Below are 16,272 nucleotides of genomic sequence, written 5' to 3'. Positions count from 1 at the left end.
TGAGCTGGAGGCACTAACTTGTTTTATGCACTATGACTTATTGCATTATTCCAATTAAATGCCACCTAGTGGTAAAACTACTCTTATGGCAGCCTAACCAATATCCTTGGGCAGCGTAGCAGTAGTAACACTAGTTCTTCAGAGTGGTCTTTGATAATATTCCAGCAACCAATAGATTCATAAGGACCCTAGCTTATTAGATAAAATTTCATTAGGGGGGAGGCAGAGAAAGCTGTGCTAGTATGGTGAAATGGTGTGAGAGCTCATGCAGTCCTATTCATGGGACAAAAACTTACAGTATGATCCCCAAAAACAAATATACAGTCATAGCCATTTAAAGGAGTGCTGCATCTATAAACTTAATTTTAGTATGTTATAGATTCTATTCTAAACAATTATTCAACTGACCTTCATTTTACATTTTTTATTGTTTTTGAATGATTTGCCTTCTTCCAGGATTCTTTCCAGCTTTCAAATGGGGATCACTGACCCCATCTAAAAAAACAAATGCTCTGTAAGGCTACACATTTATTGTTATTGCTACTTTTTATTTTTCATCTTTCCATTCAGACCCTCTCCTGATCATATTCCAGTCTCTTATTTAAAGCAAAGCATGGTTGTAAGAGTAATTTAGACCCTAGCGACCAGATTGCTGCAAACTGGAGAGCTGCTAAATAAAAAGCTAAATAATTCAAAAACCACAAATTAAAAAAAATCAAAACCAATTGCAAATTGTCTCATAATATCGCTCTCTATACCATGCTAAGTTAATTTAATTTAAAGAAAGTGGTCTATGAAAATATACCTAATTCTCCTAATGCTGGGCTAAATAGGTTTCTGCTTATTATGCACTGCATTTAATAGCACACCAAAGGGGAATATATTCCTCTATACATAAATGTCTCACCCAGATCACAGTACAAAAGTTTGCCATAAAAATTGATATTTATATAAGAATGTCTGACACTGTTGGGGTCCAGTCTTCTTATATATAACCAGCCCCAGGACATTTTCATTTCCCCTATATCTAATCATATCTAATACATGTAGAAAATGTGACCATCCATGTCAGAGAGGCATTGAGGGGAGGCAGTAAGAATAATCGACAAAGGCAGTGTGCAATTCGCCATGTTTTTCTTTACCCATTATGAGTTAAACTGCGCGAAATTGCACCTGTGAATTTTTATGATTTAGATACAACTGGGATCAAAATTGTTGGGAGTTGAGTTGGGATTGTGTAATTTCCGACACCCCTGTGTTAGAATGATGTTTGTGCGTGATTCTTCAGACACAAGTTTACGCCACCTAATGACGCAGCCCACAGTGGGAACCCTGGTCCCTGATATGATAGAATACTGGCATAACTGAGAATGAGCAAAGAAGCAGGGGTTCACTCATCTTGCAGATGCTGTACCCATATTATATTCTCTATAGTATCCACATAGTGATGTATGGGATGCATGGGTGGGGAGGGTTCGGACCGGCTCCTGTACAAAATCTTCGGGTAACTGGTGAGTCCAGGTTGAACTCCTCTACTGCTCTACCCACCCGCGACCTAGCACTGCCGACTTCCAGCACCTAAATTTATAGACTCGTTCCCACCCCTTTTCTGATGTCACTGCGGCCCGGCCGTGCGTCTATAAATAGAGGGGGAAATGTAGGCTGGGTTAGGGGGTGGGTGCAGGTTGAGAATTTCTTGACCCACACACGACGAATCCACAGGGGGCTAACGCTCCATACTGAGCACCAAGATATTGTTTTGGAAGAGGCATGGGTGCGCTGGTTGTCCTTTAATACTAAATCCTGGATACAGGATTTCCCTGTGCCAATAAGAACACTTGTATGCAATTCAGCAGAACAGATTGAGCAGGTGCAATAGCACTTGGCACACATATGCACAAGTGCAAGGATTGTGTTTAGGCAGAAGTACCTCATGAATTAAATCAATACAAATGTCTCTTATAGCTATGATACACAATACAAGACTCTTTGAGCTTGTGTCTTGGGATAGTTAAAACTCAAGAAGATTCAGTGAGATGTGGGTTAAGAATAACTGCCATGGCAGTTTACAATAAGAAGAACAGGAAGCTTCTAGTGTCTTATCATTCACAGCAGTGCTGCTCTGAAGAATGGGGAGGGTTTGCACGTTTGCCATGGTACACAATCTATAAAAAAATATGTTAGAATGTAGTTCACCTTTGATATTATTACAGTCACGTATGCTTCTCAATACAGGGATATCAAAATGCAGCTCCCAGCTGTTCTTGAAATACAATTTGCAGCATGTGTGATAATCTGTTAATGTTTGTGGGGGATGCTGAGGATTCCTGTCCCGTGTCCATTTCAATTAAGGGGTGGTTCACCTTTAAAGGGATACTGTCATGGGAAAACATGTTGTTTTCAAAATGCATCAGTTAATAGTGCTACTCCAGCAGACTTCTGCACTGAAATCCAATTCTCAAAAGAGCAAACAGATTTTTTTATATTCAGGTTTGAAATCTGACATGGGACTAGACATATTGTCAGTTTCCCAGCTGCCCCCAGTTATGTGACTTGTGCCTGCACTTTAGGATGGAACTACTTTCTGGCAGGCTGCTATCTCTCCTACTTAATGTAACTGAATCAGTCTCAGTGGGACTTGGCTTTTACTATTGTGTGTCGTTCTTAGATCTACCAGGGAGCTGTTATCTTGTGTTAGGGAGCTGCCATCTGGTTACATTCCCATTGTTCTGTTGTTAGGCTGCTGGGGGGGGGAGATATCACTCCAATTTACAGTACAGCAGTAAAGAGTGACTGAAGTTTTTCAGAGTACAAGTCACATGACTGGGGGCAGCTGGGAAACTGACAATATGTCTAGCCCCATGTCAGATTTCAAAATTAAATATAGAAAAATCTGTTTGCTCTTTTGACAAATGGATTCAATGCAGAAATATACAGTACACATAGAATAGAAATGTCACAATATAAGGCTGATTAGTAATTAATACAGATAATTACTACACGGCAGCACAGAAAGCAGTGCAATTAGCATCAGAATTTAATAATCAGGCCTGTAGCATCATCTTATATTACAGACAAACCTAATTTTCTGCTGCATAATTAGTGACAACCCCTAAGCTAAGATTCTCAACAGCTGCTCAGAGCCCACTGAGCATGTGAGTATCGCAGACATAGGCTAGTATTTCCTCAGTGGCTATATACCCAATTTCCCTGTCCAAAAATCTTACAAATATCAGTGTCCAATGACTGTGTGCAATCACTATCATACATTTATTGTGAATGGTTATTTGTCTATTAGGATTGAAAAAAGATAACCATCAGTCATATCCGTCCATGTGTTGTGAAATAGACTATAAACAGTACATGATCTTATTACAGCACATGTGCAGGAAATTCTCTCCCAAGATGCTATTATTTCATGTGAGTGGGTGCTACTGCCTTTCATCTTCAGAAGATTCATCTTCAGTGATTCTCTGTAATAGTATGCATGATGTTAAGACATTAAGGGTGTTATTTATTAAAGTCCAAATGCCAAAAACTTGAAAAATTCAAGTTGTTTTTACCATAAAATCTGAATTTTTAGTGGAAAAAAACCCTAAAATATTTCGAGATTTATTATACCCCAAGAAAGGAAAAAGTCCAAATTCAAAAAAAGTTGTATATAAATCAATGGGAGATGTCCCCATCTTATCAATGGGAGATGTCCCCATCGAGCAATTCAGGAAAAACTTAGAAAAAAATCATACTATTCAGATTTTTTCTTGATTTTATCAAATTTGTCCCCAATCAAACTAAATCTTGCTTTTTTATAAAAAAAAAAAAATCACATCTAGTTTGGTCTGACTTTTTTTTATTTAAACACTGAAAGAAAATTGGATTTTGATAAATAAGGGTTACTAGTCGCATATCTAAGCAGTGTATATTGGTACATATTATCAAACTATTTGATAGAGTTTACAAAAAAAGAATCCAAATTCATACCAAAGTCTGGAGTAGAAGAAGTAGGCATTGCAGTATACAAGGGAGCCCAGACAAAATCTACCTATATTAGCAGGACCTAAATGCATTACATGAAACATTATTCTGACTAGCAGCAAAATCAGCTACTCTTATATTGTAAATATGAGCATTATGTGTATTGCTTCAAACAACACGTTATATATTAAATAGAACTGAAGTAATTTTAGCTGATGAACAGCCTAATCCTGTACAATATTATGTATACCCTGTGTCTGGTTCAGGCAGGTCTTCCTAGTTTTGTGTTTAATGTGTTATTTGAAACCTTATTTTTGCTTTCACTGCATTAACTCAACAACTACCCATTAAATGTAAATTAAATCTAAATGAGTCTTTTGTTCTTTCCCTTCTAACCTGCAACTGCCTCTGCTACCTCTGTTTACAGTGACCTTTTGCACAACCCTTACTTCTAGTGCCACCAGCAATCTTTCAATCCTGTCTTTAGATCCACCGCCTCCCTTTCTTTCAATTTACATCCATCAACTCAAACTTTGTGCCACAACCACTACCTATCTTACCCCTATCTCTGTCCTGAACACTTTAGTTCCCACTAATTTCATGGGTGTGAAGCACAGGTAGTTCACCTTGGGACAGTGCATAACTATCCAAGGCCGGGCCCGGGAGCAGGATGTGAATCAGGGGTCTCCTCCGGGATGCCGAAATCTTTCCCCTGCTCTGCTCCAGCGGGGTGTGGAATTGCATAAATCCACCTTATTGATAATGAAGTATACATTACAGCAATGTGCAGAGAAACATTTTATGTCCAGCTTCATATAGGGCCATTTGGTATCCAAACCTTTGCTGTGCAGAACACTGTAATTTGCCCTTGATTGACAGTAAAGGTTTTGTGGAAATTAATATATATGTATACAGGGCCGCCATTAGAAATCACGGGGCCCCGTACAACAAAATTTTTGGGGCCCCCTGGGCCCCGCCCACACTGACGACCAAGCTCCGCCCCATATCCCGCCCACATCGCAGTTAAAAGACCACACAGACATCAGCGCTAAAAAAGTAACCCCCCCCCCACACAAGTTGTAAAAAGCTATTGATGGTCAGGGCCCCCTTAAAAAAAACTTGGGGCCCCAACAAAAAAAAATGTAAAAAAAACTAAAAAATAAACAAACATTGGTGGCAGGGGCCCCCTTCTAAGTTAAAAACAAATTGGGGCCCCAAAAAAAAATTTGAAAAAAAATTAATTTTTTTTGAAAAAAAAAAAAACATTGGCGGCAGGGGCCCCCTTATAAGTTAAAAACAAATTGGGGCCCCAAAAAAAAATTTGAAAAAAAATTAATTTTTTTTTGAAAAAAAAAAAAAAAACATTGGCGGCAGGGGCCCCCTTATAAGTTAAAAACAAATTGGGGCCCCAAAAAAAAAATTTGGAGAAAAAAATTTTTTTTTGAAAAAAAAAAAAATGGTGGCAGGGGCCCCCTTACAAGTTAAAAACAAATTGGGGCCCCAAAAAAAATTTAAAAAAAAAAAAAAAACTGGTGGCAGGGACCCCCTTACAAGTTAAAAAAATTTGGGGCCACCAAAAAGAAAATTAATTTTTTTTTAAAAAAAAAAACCCAAAAAAAAACAATGGTGGCAAGGGGCCCCTTACGAGTTAAAAAAAAAATTGGGGCCCCAAAAACAAAAGTTTTAAAAAAAAGATTGGTGGCAGGGGCCTATAGAATATTAAAATAATACATTGGTGGCCAGGGGATTAAAAAAAAAAAAAAACACAAACTAGTGTTCAGTAGAATTGAACTCATGGCTTCAGTACTTCAACTTCGCCTCCTTTCGTGACTTCGGGTCTTTTCACCGCTTCAGGACTTCGGCTTCGGCTGTTTTCGTGACTTCGGGTCTTTGCGCTGCTTCAGGACTTCGGCTTCGGCTGTTTTCGTGACTTCGGGTCTTTTCGGCGCTTCGTGACTTCGGCTTTTTCCGTGACTTCGGGTCTTTTCGTCGCATCGGCTTCGGCTTTTCGGCACTTCCGCATTTGGCACTGAAGAGGCAAGACGTACGGCTCGGGCGCTCGTAAGGGGGCCCCGGATCTTCAAAAAAATGCAGCGCTGCCGGGCCCCCCTTCATGCCCGGGCCCGGTACGCTTGTCCCCCCTGTCCCCCCCTGATGGCGGCCCTGTATGTATATCATATAAAGTCTTCCAGTTATCCTATAATGTCAGCTTGCATGCTCATAGGACCACTCCATATTGGTGTAGATAAAGATGATCCAGTCATAATATACTATAGCAAGTCTTCACATGCATACTGTATATATGCACTTTTTGTGGGTAAAAACAAATGTGCACTAAATGTTGGGCAGATCTCACTATCATAGTTTCCTTTCTGTTGCAGCTCCCATGCCACCTGGACATCCATGGTCCTCATGCGCCAGTCAGGAGCCTCTAGATGGGTGTTGTAGTGAAGTTCTTAAAAGAACACATAACGGTCCTTGGAGCTGCAACAGATATATACACTGCAGCCATGTAGATGTCCAACATCTATAATAGCAGTCCATGTAATGGTCAAATGATGTGTTGTCTTATTAAGTAAATGTTATTAAGTATATTATAAGCCTTATGCATATGCTACACGTTACAGCAGAGATCCCCAACGAGTTGCTCGTGAGCAACAAGTTGCTACCCAACCCCTTGGATGTTGCTCTCAGTGACCTCAAAGAAGGTGCTTATTTTCGAATTCCAGGCTTGGAGGCAAGTTTGGTTGTATAAAAACCAGATGTACTGCCAAACAGAGACTCCTGTAGGCTGCCAGTCCACATAGAGGCTACCAATAGCCAATCACAGCTCTTATTTGGCAGTGCATCCCCCAGGAACTTATGCTTGTGTTGCTCCCCAGCTCTTTTTACATCTGAATGTTGCTCACGGGTGAAAAAGGTTGGGGACCCCTGCGTTACAGTATACATGGGTTGTTTTGGAATATATTATTGGTATTTACAGACCAGTTCCAATAAAGCTTGAGATGGGCAACTCTTATAGTAAATACTAATGTCAGTGTGCTGAAATATGCTGGGTCTTTTCTCATTATATATATATATATATATATATATATATATATATATATATATATATATATACACATATATTGTCAAATACAAGAGTCCTCTGCACTCAACCCAAACACTTTCCCTTGTTTTATATATATATATATATATATCTATATATATATATATATATATATATACAGGTATGGGATCCAGAAACCCGTTATCCAGAAAGCTCCGAATTAAGGAAAGGTTGTCTCTCATAGACTCCATTATAATCAAGTAATTTTTTTTAAACGATTTCCTTTTTCTCTGTAATAAAACGGTACCTTGTACTTGATCCCAACTAATATATAATTAATCCTTACTGGAAGCAAACCAGAATATTGGGCTTATTTAATGTTTACATGCTTTTCTAGTATTAAGACATGAAGATCCAAATTAAAGAAACCCCTTTTCCATGTTATTTTTGTTACATAATTTTAAAAAGTAATTTCTTTTTTATATTTTTTTTCTATGTTTTTTTTTTAGATTCCCATGTGTATATTGGAATATTGCCTTAGTCGGGTCCCTACCAGGACCCTTATGGTTCCAGACCCTTAAGGGTCAGGCCATACTGGGCGTTTTGGGGAGATTTGGTCACCTGGCGACTAATTGCCTCGATTTTTCAGGCGACTTCGGAAAACGAATCGCCATGTGTGATTAGTGCCGGCGTTTTTTAATTTTAGCCGGCGCAGAGTGAGGGAAGGCGTTTGGGGAGATTGGTGCCGCAAAAACGAGGAGATTAGTCGCCAGGTGACCAAGTCTCCCCAAAACGCCCTGTGTGGCCTGACCCTTAGATGTGCCTGCTTTTTCTAGTTTCACACATTAGTACTATTCACCTTTAATCCTAAATGACGAACATGCTGTAGACTGAGGTTAATGATATAAACCTGATGTTTTCACAATAGATATATTTATAACTTTCTGTTCCTGAGTTGTCAGGTGATGAAAGAATCCTTTTATTTTTGTTCCTCATACCTGTTTCTGCTTCTCATTCGGCTACTTCCTCATGCCTTGCTGGTGTATGATGTTTCGATGGGAATGATAGTTAAAGGGAATAATAATAAGCTGATTGTTACCTCAAAAGCAGTAATAAAACAAGGTAAGTGCTTTTATTTGAATAGCTTTAAGCAGAGAGGTGCAAATAACATCCATACAGTATAGATGTCTAGTTACAAACACCAAACCATTTTATAAAAGGAAAATCATATATTCAACTGGAACACAAATTGTTTTGCTAAAAGAGACATGGTCAAAGAAATACAATGGAATTGTATGGAAAATCTTAGCTATGAGGAAAGACTGGCCAAGTTGGGGATGTTCACTCTGCAGAAGAGTCATTTGTGGTTGGGATATGATAAATATGTATAAATATATAAGGGGATCATATAATAATCTCTCTAATGCTTTATTTACCAGTAGGTCTTTCCAGCTGACACGAGGTCACCCATTCTGATTACAAGAAAAGAGGTTCCGCCTAAATATTCGGAAGGGGTTTTTTACAGTGAGAGCTGTGAAGATGTGGAATTCTCTCCCTGAATCAGTCGTACAGGCTGATACATTAGATAGCTTTAAAAAGGTGTTGGATGGCTTATTAACAGGTTAGGGAATACAGGGTTATGGAAGATAGCTCATAGTACAAGTTGATCCAGGAACTGGTCCGATCTTGGAGTCAGGAAGGATTTTTCCCCCTCTGAGGCAAAGTGGAGAGGCTTCAATCTGGTTTTTTTTTTGCCTTCCTCTGGATCAACTAGCAGGTTGAAAATGTTGAACTTGATAGACATGTCTTTCTTCAACCTATGCTACGTTATATTTCTTTCTCCACTTCAGAGCTATTAAGCTGTTTTTACACTATTATAATTTAATTTATAATAACAGCCCACCTGCTGGTCTACTGTACAGATTGGGGAACATGTTCAGAAGGAAAACAGAGGCCTATTCAGATATTGCTCCGCTTACGAAAAACAAGAGAAAAGTTATTTGAGATTTCTGATCTCTTTCCTGAGCAGAGCAACATCAAAACTGTTCTATGTTTTCCTTCTAAACAAGTTCTCCCTGAATGTTCTAGAAAACTGACTAGCAGATGGTGATTTTGTTACATAATTCATTAAGTTTAAAAACAGCTTTATAGTTTTGAAACAAAAAAAATACTGTATCTAAATGTACAATCATTTGTTTTTTCTAAGTTTACATTTCTTTTAGAGGGGTTTATAACATTTTTATTGAAAAATAAGTCATTAGAGCTCTCGTAGCTGGTTAAAATTAGGACTTTCTAACGTTATCTCTAGGGATGAGCGAATTTTTTCGCCTCGGCCTGCCGAAAAAACGGCGCCCATAGACTTGTACGGTGGTGTGCGCCAAAAAAAAAAGACGCGCGTCAAAAACATTTCGCCGTGTGACAAAATTATTTTGATGCCCATAGACTTTAATGGGCATCTGCGACATTTCGCCAGCGGCGAATTTTTGGCGAAATGTAACATGTCAAATTCACCCAACCCTAGTTATCTCAGTCTCAGGGCTACTGATGTTCTTTGGATAAGTAGCCAAGTCCGCTTAAAAAAAGTCCTTATCCCCTTTAAAGGAAGTAATTTATATAGCGCTTTTCTCCTGCGGGACTCTAAGCTTTACAAGGAAGGCAGCTATTATAGACACACATAGGGGGTTATTTATCAAGGTCCGAATATCCGAACCTCGAATAATTTGTGGTTTTGGAGGGAAAAAAAAAACGACCAATTTTTCAAGATTTATTAAAGTCTGATGGTCTAAAAACAAATCCGAAACCCCAGTGTCAAAAACAAATCCGAAGTCCCAGTGTCTGCACTGATGTCCGTGCCAATATCCGATGAGTTTGTGGTTTCTGTGCAAAAAAACTCAGAAAACTACTATTTTTTTGTAGATTTCTGATTTCTTTGTGCAGAAACCACAAACAATATGGAGTTTTCGGGGAAAGTTTGCCCGACCCTATTTTTTCGTGCTTTTTTCTTCATAAATAAGGTCCATTCGGGCAATTGGAGTTGCTCGGATTTCTAACTTAGAAATACTCCGATAAATTCGGACCTTGATAAATAACCCCCTAAGTATACTGGGACACCAGGAAATTGATTTGTCCAAGGTCACAAGGAGTTGCCACAGGGTCTCTAGCAGATCCCACAAAGGCTGATCACTTAACCTCTAGGCCAACTTTAGGCTGTAAGTTCTTTTGAGAAGGGCCCTCCGCTACTATTTTTATTCCTTAATTGTTAAATTATTGTAAGACTGTTATAAATTAAAGGGCATGTAAAGGCAAAAAAATTAATTCCCATTTTTACTTTCTTTAATGAAAAAGAAGCCTATCTCCAATATACTTTAATTAAAAATGTGTACCATTTTTATAAGAAACCTGACTGTATGCAGTGAAATTCTCCCTTCATTTACTTGCTCTGACTACAGTGGATAGGAATTGTCAGACAGTCCCTAACTGCTCTGCAGGGAAACAATCATACTTGTGAACAGCAGGGGGAGCCCCTGCCTTACTTCCCAGCCATGCAGAACTCAAGCAGCTTTGTTTGTTTCCCTGTAGAGCAGTTGGCAACTCTGTAGAGATTTGTATTGGATTTTATTTTTGCCTTTACATCCTGTTTAATGTTTCCAACTTCAGCTGCAGGGACAAAAGATCATGGAGACAGATTTAAACAGATAAACTGGGATTCTATTTGGAGGATTATTTTGCTGCAGCCACTTGTTCTGCAGAGTTAGAGAAGTTTGTATTAAACAATACAAAAACTATAAACTCCACATTAGATTACATGACAACACAGGACCCAGTGCAGTCTGCATATTCTGATTATTAATCAGTCTTGCTGTATCTGCTTCTGGCAAATATTATTTGACTTGTACTGTTTTGATCATTTATGACGATCCTTAAGCAGCCCAGACCACACTAAGCATGTGCACAGTATTGGACTTGCAAAGATGTTTAACAAAATACAAGATGGTGACCCCGTGGCCAACTTTGAAAGCATAAATCATTTGTTTTATTATGCTTGCATTGCAGTAATTTCATGTTTGATGATGATAATGAAAAGCGCTGCTCTTCAAAAATTGAACGTATTTCCCAATCATTAAAATTGCAATGACTTGTGAAAACCATCTCCTAAAATACTTGATTTGAACATTTTAATACATTTTGAATATCAAATCATATACACATTAGGAGGCAGGTTTATCAAAGGTCAGGTCCTGCCTCCACTTAATTTCAGATAAAAAAGGTAATTTTTTTCTGCAGCTCTTTGATTGGTTTTCAGTCAGTAACTATCAGTGATTTAAGGGGGGCCATATGGGACAAAACTGTTTGCTTCTGAATCTGAGCTGCATGCTAAGGATCATAAGCAAACTCACTGAACAGTTATGTCCCATGTGGTCTCCCTTCAAGTCCCTGACTAATGAAGAATTAAAGAGATGTAAAGCAGGAAGTTGGATTCTGGCTATTATGTAAGACTTACGTCATTTCAGCCATCAACTATCAACTATTCAACAATCTAGATTTAAAAATGTTTGTATTTTGCACAGTCTATTCGTTTACCCAGTTTTTATTTTTACTCTGAACAATTCCTTTCATCAATATTGGCCCATGGGGTTATAATGGTTTTTGTCATCTCAGAACTGGTGTATTAGAAACATTTTTTATGTTGCACAGTCTAGTTACCCAGTTTTTATTTTTACAATGAACTGTTACTTTGAAAACAGGTTAAAAATCTCACAAATTACTTTCAATGGATGTATATGGGAAATCTGTAGCAGATAGAAATGACAATAATAGTAAATGCACTAATAAATGATGGAAAACACATCGATATCGGTATAAAATCCTAAGGGAAGCAGAACATTCTAATTTATTGAGACTACCAAAGATATTGTCATTTGCATCCTATGGGGGAATATGTACGGATTGCTGTATTAATTCTGTAATATAATCTGGATAATAAGTGTTTTTAAGTGTTTTAAGCCATGTTAAATAAGGCAGTGACTATTGGAACAGAGATAGCTCATACTGCATACTATCCATTAAATGCTCATTGCGCCCCCTAGTGCTTAAAGATGATTAGTCAAGAATGAAACCTTGAAAAGATAAATACTTGAGAACCAGTGCCTTATTTTGGTGATTTGCAATAGGTAAGCAGTAGAATAAGAACTAAAGCCCAACTGAAGAAGTAACTAGAAATGTTGTACTTTATGTTTTGGGCTTCTGTACCAGTCCAAGGCAATCACAGACCTTTAGCAGTAAAGATCTGGGTCTCCAAAGATGCCCCAGTAGCTCCCCATGTACTTTTCTGCTGATTCACTGCACATGCTCTGTGCTGCTGTCACTTACTGAGTTTAGGGACCCACTCAATATACAGTATACATAGATAATAAATGTCACAATATAAGGCTGATTAGTAATTAGTTCAAATAATTACTACATGGCAGCACAGAAACAAGTGCAACTAGCATCAGAATTTAATAATCAGTCCTGTAGCATCAGCTTATATTACAGACAAACCTTATTGTTTGCTAGATAATTAGCAGATCCCTAAGCTTAGCTTCTTACAGCTGCTCAGAGCCTACTGAGCATGTGAGTGTCACAGACACTGTGACAAGTTTGAAGTCCTGGATCATTGCTGCTATTGAGATGCTGAAACATTAGGCTGATGCAATAAGTTCAGTATATAAAATGTGACATTTTTAGCTATATTAATTCTTAGGGTTTTGTTCTCCTTTAAGGCAATGGAAACATTATTCCTCAGCCATAATTTACCCAACTGTTGCAGGACTAAAAAAATAGCATAATTAAACAATTTCAGTGTGTTGGGCACAGGCTGATGAAACTTGTTAAAGGAGAACAATCCCTGGCATTAAACATTACAAATCCATGCAGAGTATTGCATCCTGGGTATTTTCAGATTTCTCCTGTAAGGGACAACAGACACTGAGCTTTTTTGTGCATGCGCAGTTGGGGTCAGTCTGGTATTCACCCCTACTGTGCATGCACTGGAAAGCTCTGCTATTTGCAGAAGGAAAATCCGAAGATACAGAAGATGGTCCATACATGACACAATGAGTTCTACACTATGGGCGCTCAGCCTGATAGATTAGGAGGCGTATAATGCTTCATCAATTGTGGCTTTATTTCAACAAACAGTGTGACAAACAATCAATAGTGCAGTTTCAGCATACGCGTTTCGTGCCCAGAATTACCAGCACTTTATCAGAGCTAACTTTGTAACACGTGAACACTCCTTTATAGGTACTGTGATAAATACACACACTACACGCCTGTGTTCACTTGTGGTGTATCGTTAAAATTGATAAATATAAAATAGATCTCAATACTATTATTTCCATTTAAACAAAGTGAATCTTAAACCTAACTATCATATTCGAGTCCCAATCTTTAAAAGCACACCTCAACTCGTACACAAATTGTGTATAAACGTATAAATGACCTCTTGTATATATCATACATAATGTGCTACATATCTCATATCACTAAACTGATTAATATTAAATATCAAATACATTTCAATGTGCAATTAACCAATAATAGCTGCATATAGTACATAGTATCTTCTCTTCACAACTATTAATGTACAGACAATATTCCATATTTCTCGTTCCCAACGTTGTCCCGTGAACATCTTTCCTTATTCACTTTTACATCATATTCACTGCAACATAATTTAATATTAATCACAGTTTAGTGATATGAGATATGTAGCACATTATGTATAATTTGTGTACGAGTTTAGGTGTGCTTTTAAAGATAGGGACTAATATGATAGTTAGGTTTAAGATTCACTCTGTTTAAATGGACATAATAGTATTGAGATCTATTTTATATTTATCAACTTTAACGATACACCACAAGTTAACACAGGCGTGTAGTGTGGGTGTATTTATCACAGTACCTATAAAGGAGTGTTCACGTGTTACAAAGTTAGCTCTGATGAAGTGCCGGTAATTCTGGTCACGAAACGCGTATGCTGAAACTGCACTATTGATTGTTTGTCACACTGTTTGCTGAAATAAAGCCACAATTGATGACGCATTACACGCCTCCTAATCTATCCGGCTGAGTAGGGTGGAACTCATTGTGTCTTGTATGGAGCTGGGATTGTTTGCGCCTGTGGAGTTCTGGCGGGAGGCCGCTGAGGGGAGACGCGATTCAAGGACACCGAGTGGGTGAGCTCCGCTATTTCTCCTCATAACTTCTTTTTTACATTTATACAGAAGATGGGTGCCCTTGAGCTCCACTGGGTGTATATGTCAGAGTTACAGTCAGGGTTGTTTCCCCCCCCCCCCAAGTAATGTACAATGCAGGGAGGAAGCAGGGAGAAGGGCCAATAGAGTAAAGGGGATGGGGGCTCTCAAGTGTTTAGTCCTTCTTTAAAGCGCAAGTGTTTTCAAGCTTGGTGGGTGACTGTCCAAATGCTTAGAATCATCCCCCCATTCATTCCTATAAGAATGTCCTGCTGCTCTCAGTCTGTCAGTTAGAGTTTCTAATGCTAACCAACTACTGCTGCACAAATATGGCAGCCCCCTCATACAGGAACATGGGGGTAAGAAAGGTAATGTAAAATCATCAGGCAAATACTTATGGCAAAGTTATAAATGGCATTCTAAGAAAATCTTTATGATGGATATAAAAAAAAAAAGGTTATTTTCTGGTTTCATCACTAATGTATTTTTCGTCGACAATCACAAAATTGCAAAGTACTCTCCCTACTTTAAAGTAATACGGACACTAAAAAAAAACTACTCTTCAAAATATATATGTACATCAAAATTTACATATAGGTCATGCTGATCATTTTTCACTTTTGACCTCTATTTTAGCAAACCAGTTACTATAATACCAATAATTAAAATCACTTGTGATGGCCACAATGGTTGAATGATGAACAGCTGGTTTAAGGGGTGATTCACCTTTAATTTAACTAAGTAATTCTAAGCAACTTTTCAACTGGCCTTGCTTTTTTCTTTTTTTATAGTTTCTGAATTATTTATCTTATTATTCTGACTTTGTTCAGCTTTCAAATGGGGGTCTCTGACCATCTGAAAAACAAATGCTCTGTAAGGCTACAAATATATTGTTATTGCTATTTTTTATTACTTATCTTTCTATCGAGGCCCTCTCCTATTCATATTCCAGTCTTATTCGAAATCAACGTACGGTTACTATGGTAATCTGTATTCTAGCAACCAGATTGGTGAAATTGCAGACTGGAGAGCTGCTGGATAAAAAAGAAATAAAAAACAAATAACTTTTTTAACCAGCAGCAAATTGTCATCATACTAAAATTTAAAAGTGAACAACCCCTTTAATAGACCAATAATTAGCATTAATTGCTACCTATAACTAGAAAAGTAAACTTTAGACTGCATTGCATTACCCCATTAGTATGATATTGACAAATAAATTAACTAATCTTATTTTTCTTTTTGCATTATTAGGCTGATGTGCACTATTGAGAACCAAAGGGCTGTCTGCCATTTTCCATTTAACAGAAGGGAGGCAGGAGGGTTTTTGAGAAAATTGATTTCAACTGGCTCACAAGCAATCTATTCTATTTTGCCTCTATCCTGGGTCACAAACATCACAATAAATATTTCTCACCCAAGTCAAATTTTTTATGTTATCTATTTAACTTTCTTTCAGACTTCCAAGCAGCTGCCTGGTCACTATAATCAACCGAAGCAAACCACATACCAGCTACACTGTATGTTAAAACAACCCATAGAAAAATGTATAAAAGCACACATATATACAGGTAAAGGTTCCCTGGGTGCAAGTCATGCTTTTAAACAAAAACACCATGGCAGAGTTCATGTTTTATATAAACTAAGCATGCCCTGATGGTAACGGATGTGTTCTTACAGCACTTCTTAACAAAACATTTTCCAAGCTCTCCACATTTTAGTTTCTCATTTATATAGCAAAAGCAGATTATAGTGCTTTAGCATCACTGTACACAGCTATCTAATTTCAGGCACTTGCCCAGTCCCTTTCCTTTTAACAGAACTGAAAGCCCCATGGGCTCCAGTGAACCTTCAGCACTACACATTTAACTGAATGGGAACAATTCCATGACAAATATTTTACCTTTGAGCAAAGTAATATGTCACCCGTCAATCTTAAACTGAGCCTTTTCTCCGTTTTATTCATGTAACGTGAAGAATGTGTCTTATATCCTTGCAAACATATTATAT

This window comes from Xenopus laevis, chromosome 7L (assembly GCF_017654675.1).
Source record: "Xenopus laevis strain J_2021 chromosome 7L, Xenopus_laevis_v10.1, whole genome shotgun sequence".
Lineage (NCBI taxonomy): Eukaryota > Metazoa > Chordata > Amphibia > Anura > Pipidae > Xenopus > Xenopus laevis.
Note: the sequence above shows the minus strand (reverse complement) of the source record.